Below are 6,088 nucleotides of genomic sequence, written 5' to 3' on the forward strand. Positions count from 1 at the left end.
GAGAGTAATGGCTTAAGTAACTCTGGCTTTTGGCTCTCTGTAGGTAAGGACTGGAGTAGAAGTCCGTACGGGGTCTCATCGTTTATGACTGACGATGGTGAGCGGTTTATGAGGTACCCTGCTGTTTTGAAAATCTCAGGCCACATTACTTCTGGTAAGTTGGCTGATTCTTTAAGTGCGCGTGATCGTGTGATTATCTTATGGCCTGACCTCTCTATTCCTCCGTTCGGATTTGCTGTATAGGGTGGAGAGATGTGGATTTCATATCCTTCGTCCTTAATCCAACCCTCCCATTCATTTCCAAGTGAGGCTTCACCATCTAGGTGGAATATGCGGATTTGGAACCCCCATCTTCTCCGTACGTAGCTCACAAAGTCCTTAATCGTCTGTAGGAGCGTTCCTTGTGTTTTATCCTTAATAGTATAGACGTGGTTCATGCAGCAATTATCACATAGGAAGTGTAAGGCTTGTGTGCTGCCATCGTACGCCTCTGGCATTTGGATTAGGTCAAGGTGGACCTTCTCATATGGCACTTTTGAGCGTGGTGTAGATCTTCTAGAAATCTGCCTTGTAGCATGCGTAAGTCGGCATACTTCGCACTGAGTATCGTACGAGTCTAGGTCTGTGACGATAACTCCAGCGGTCTTCTCTTGGAGTTTTCTAATGGCGTTTTGGTTTAGGTGTCCCATGCGGTTATGCCATTCCTTTGCAGTGCCTTTTAGGTCCTTACGAGGTCCGTACGAAGATAGGACAACGTTGTCCTGTTGATCCTGAGTGCTATAAACAGCTCGGGTAGGCTCATTTTTGATGTATTCAAGAACCCATTGTCCATGAAGCATTGGAGTGTTGCAGAACGGTTGATCTCCGTACGTAAGTCCTTGTGCAATTCCAATGAACTCCCTTTTGGATGAATCATCTAAGAGAAGCGACTGAAGTGTGGAAGGATGAAACGAGAGCTGTATCTGTAAGGGTGATAGTCCGTAGAGACTTCTTATCCTCCCCGTTTTGGACTGTAATATCTACAGACCCAAATGCTTCAATCTTCACCCTTTGGTCTCCAGCTAAGAGGTAGCTATTATCTTGACATTCTTGGATATTGTAGAACCTCGTACGGTCGTTGCAGACGTGAATTGTAGCTCCAGAGTCGAGAATTATGCTTTTAGAGAGCTCATAGGCTGAGGTTTTCAGCTTTAGTCCTTGGGAGACTTGGAAGACTGTAGTGAAAGACATAGGTGGATCTGTATTCGTACGGGATTGTACTCCATTCGGGTTGTTGAAATTGTTCTGTTCTTCTGCCTTTTGGATAACGTACTGGAATCCTGGTTTGTCACTTATATAGGCCTCTACTTTAGCTTCAATCTCTTTATTTGGGCGCCATTGCCTCGTACGCTTTGACTTCATCACATAGAGGCAGTCCCGCCACTTGTGTGTTGTTCCGCAAGGGCAGTCTAGTCGAGCCTGATTTTTCTGTTTTCTGCCTCTCTGACCTTGCTGACCTTGTTGTAGGTTGTTCGTACGGCCTTGGAGCGTTGGCTGTAGGTCGCTATTGTCATCCTCTTGTAGTGCGAAAACTCCATGTTCCCCCCTAGGTTTCTGGGTGAATCTCTCTTGCCTACGGTTGGTTCTATACTGTCGTAGGACCTCCTCAAATTCGTACGACTTTGTCTGCTTCTCTAGCTTGTGTTTCCATGGTCCTCGGAATTCGCAAGGTCCTATTGCATCAAGGAAGGTATAGATAGCGTCGTGAGGGTCGATAACCTCTGTTGCCTGTAGCGTACGGCCTTGAGTGTATAGATTCTCCCAGTTTAGGAGCCAGTCTTCAAGGTCCTTGCCTCTTTGCATTTTCGCAGCCTTTTGCCATTCTAGTCTCCATTCTCCGATTCTAGCTCTTTGAGTAGGTGCGAACCGGTCTCGTAGCTTTCTAAGCATATCGTACGGAGTATCGCAATTGTAGGTATATGTTACGACGGAACAAGAAGGCTGGCCAACTACAGGACAGGAAGGAGGGAGGTCGCATGAGACCGGCCCTGGTACCTGGAGGGGCAGCGGGGAATAGTAGTTCCGAAAGTATCATGTGACGGACTCGCAGGATGATGAGAAGAGTCCTAAGAGTCCAGGACTCCGAGGACTCGAGTGAGTTCCCAGGAGTCCACTAGGCACGTGATGGACTCGCAGGATGATGAGAAGAGTCCTAAGAGTCCAGGACTCCGAGGACTCGAGTGAGTTCCCAAGAGTCCACTAGGCACGACGCCACTATATAAGTAGATAGTATTTCCTTAGATAGGAGCTTCGTGCTCAACTCAATACAGTATTTGTTATATACTAGTAACGTGTTACTTGAAGCCTTTGTGTCTGATCCCCTGCCTCCTCTGATAAGTAAACCTTTACGCAAGAGAACCTCTGTGTCTTCTATCGTTAGAAGTCAGCGTTACACTTTGAGCACCACTTCTACGAGGTACCGGCTTACACACAAAGCAACATGTCTGTCGTCAGTTCGAAGGGGAAAACCCCCACCACGCCAACTTCGTCTCAGAAGTCTAAGCCTGAGAATGAAGAGATGCCTGACGCACCCGCCGTCAACGAACTCAAGGAAACTCTACGCGTCAAGTTGCCCGACACTTACTCCGGCAACCGAAAGGAACTTGAGGTGTTTTTGCTACAAGTCGAACTGTACCAGCACTTCAATGACGAGAAGTTTCCCACCCAGGAGAGCTATGCCCTGTGGACTGCGTCCTACCTTAGGGGGGAAGCCCTGCGATGGATCGAACCATTCCTCAAGGACTATTTCAAATATGAAAGTACCAATGGAAGCATGACAACTACGCAGACTATGTTTGGCAGCTGGAATGGATTCTGTAAGGAAATCCGACGCATGTTCGGAGACATCGATGAGATTAAGACCGCAGAAGACCATCTGTTTGCACTTAAGCAGACTGGCAGCGCCCTCACATACTCCACAGAATTCCAGAGATACGGCAATCAGACAGGATGGGACGCCAGCGCACTCATCAGCCACTACCGACGTGGGCTGAAGAGCCATATACGTATGGAACTTGCCCGTTTGGAACAACAACCAACGGACATGGTAGCGCTAATCGAACATACGGTCCGAATCGACAATCGACTATACGAATTCCAGAAGGAACGTCGGACCTATGACAAGCCCAAGAAAAGTTACCCCTACCGGGGAAACGAGGGCAGACGACGGGATCAACACCCGCGAGACAACCGTTGGTCGGACCCAATGGAACTCGATGCCACGTTCAAACCTGGACGACCCCGTGACCCTAAGAAAGACAGACAATTCAAGGAACGACTCTGTTTTAACTGCGACAAGCCAGGCCACATGGCCCGAGACTGCAGACAGCCAAAGAAAGGGAACGGCGGACGCAAAGTCGGCAAACAACTCAATGCCACCTGGACAGGACAGTTGAACGCAACGTTTGTGAGCAAACAGGACTGGGGAATAAACGGCGAAAGCACCCCAGAAGACGAGAGCTCAGATGAAGGGTCGGAGGCGGAATCGTTCACCGTCTCGGAACAGGAGACCTTCGATGAACTCGCACCTACGGAACCAATGAGTCCACGGTGCAAGAACGTAGTAAGATGCATGGCAAAACACGCCCACGCGAAGATTAGGGCCGAACGAGACAAGCCCAATGGCCAGAGGAAAATCCCCATGCTTAAAGACCTCTACGGGAACCTGTTACAGGAACTTCCGTTAAAGTGCAAGGTAGACGACTGCAAGGATGACCTCTGGAGATACTACGACCAACTAACGAATACCCGCAGGCTGCTTGGCACGTCCCAAGACGTAGCTAAGTTGGAAGCCCAAGAAGCGGAAGAACTGGAGAAGGATGTCGAGCATATGGCTAAACTGAAGTATATGAAAAGCGTCGAACTTTACTACCAGGACCGCAGGAGAGCCCTGAAGAAGTACGACGAGAAAGCCAGAGATATGCTCCGACGGGAAAATGCGAGACCCACTCCACGCATCGAAAGGAGAGCCATGGAGCAACCAGACATGTTCTCCACGCCTCCGAGGGAAGATAGTGCATGGGTGAGAGGACAGCGGGAACTATCAACGACAGACGCAACAGAGACTGATCATCCCTGGCACGCGTATGTCTACTGGGAGTATTGCAGCGAAGATGACTGCAAGCTCCACTGGAAAAAGAAACACCAGAATCAGTTGTTTCCCCGATCCTCGCCCAGGATACACTTCAGAGACGCAGAGCAAGTTCACGCCCTCAGGCGAAGCCAGTCTGAAGGGGACTTGCCTATCAAAAGCGAACAGGTATACGAGAAATACCCACATCTGCTAGACGAAGCAGAAGAGCGAGGGAAACGATCTCCCCAAGGACCACCATTGGAAGCGGATGAATACTATCCTTCCTCGGACGAGTCAAAAAACTAGGAGCCCTCGACGGTAGGCCACCGGCGAGCGACATGAAGAGGCCTAGTACAGACCAGCTATGCGCCACGACGGGCAGCATGCAACTATATGTGGTCGCTAAGATACAACAGCGACACCTCCGAGCAATGATTGACTCAGGAGCGACGGGCAACTTTATGACAAAGAAAGTAGCAGACACGCAAGGTTTCAAGACGCAATTGAAAACCGAACCATACCCGTTAATGGTCGTAGATGGAGAGCCCATCTCGACTAATGAAGGAATGGTGACCCACGAAACGGTCCCATTGGAAATGGTCATGCTACACGGGCACAAGGAAACGATTCAGTTTGACATCGTGCACATGGACAACCATGCGTGCATCCTTGGTATGCCATGGCTCAAGAAACACAACCCCCAGATCGACTGGTGGAACGAGAAAGTTGTGATGAGCCAGTGCGCGTGTGAACAACGGACGGACACGCGACAACGGGAGAAACCCTCCCAGGGCCGGAAGGAGTTATGTGCAACCTCCGAGCTCGATGACCTAGCCCAGGCATCCTCACCGATGAGTATACCGGTGGAGTACAAGGAATACGAGCAATTATTCCAGGAAGGCCCTAAGAATGAGGCGCTTCCTAAGCACCAACCATGGGATCACGAGATACCTTTGGAGAAAGACAAGAGTCCACCGTTCGGACCAATATATCAGCTATCGGAAAAGGAGCTGAAGGTACTTAAGGAGTACATCGATGATAACCTAGCGAAAGGATTCATCAGACCATCCACATCACCAGCAGGAAGTCCGGTGCTTTTCGTACCAAAGAAAGACGGCTCCCTACGGTTATGTGTGGACTATCGAGCGTTGAACAACATCACAATCAAGGACAGGTATGCCCTGCCGTTAATCAACGAACTACACGATAGATTTCAAGGAGCAAAGATCTTCAGTAAGCTAGATCTGCGAGGAGCATACAACCTGATCCGAATCAAGGCTGGGGAAGAGTGGAAAACAGCATTCCGCACCCGCTATGGCCTATTCGAGTATCAAGTCATGCCCTTTGGGCTAACAAACGCACCCGCATCTATGCAACGACTGATGAATGATGCTTTGCACGAATACTTAGACATCTTTACCATTGTCTACCTAGACGACGTCCTGGTGTATTCAGCAACCAAGGAGGAGCATGTCAAGCATGTCAAACTCGTCCTGAAGAAACTAAAGGAGTACAGCTTACTCCTCAAACCAGAGAAGTGCGAGTTCCATAAAAACCAAGTCGAATTCTTGGGTTACATTATTGGAACGCACGGCATCAAGATGGACCAAGCAAAAGTAACGGCAGTGTTGGAATGGCCAACACCGACCACGGTCAAGGAAGTGCAAGCCTTCCTAGGCTTCGCCAACTTCTACCGAAGATTCATCTCGGGATATTCCAAGGTAGCTCAACCACTCACGGAGCTTACCAGAAAGGATCTCGAATTCAAATGGACGGACAAGGCAGAGGCTGCTTTCCAGGAACTTAAGACGAAGTTCACGGAAGCACCTATCCTTGCTACATTTGACCCTGCAAAGAAGATCATCCTCGAAACGGACTCTTCTGACTTCGCAATTGGAGCATGTCTGAATCAACCAGACGAGAACGGTAAGTTCAAACCAATCGCGTACTACTCTAGGAAACTGTCACCCGCGGAAC

Source organism: Pseudogymnoascus destructans, assembly GCF_001641265.1.
Source record: "Pseudogymnoascus destructans isolate 20631-21 unplaced genomic scaffold scaffold_15, whole genome shotgun sequence".
Classification (NCBI taxonomy): Eukaryota; Fungi; Ascomycota; class Leotiomycetes; order Thelebolales; family Thelebolaceae; genus Pseudogymnoascus; species Pseudogymnoascus destructans.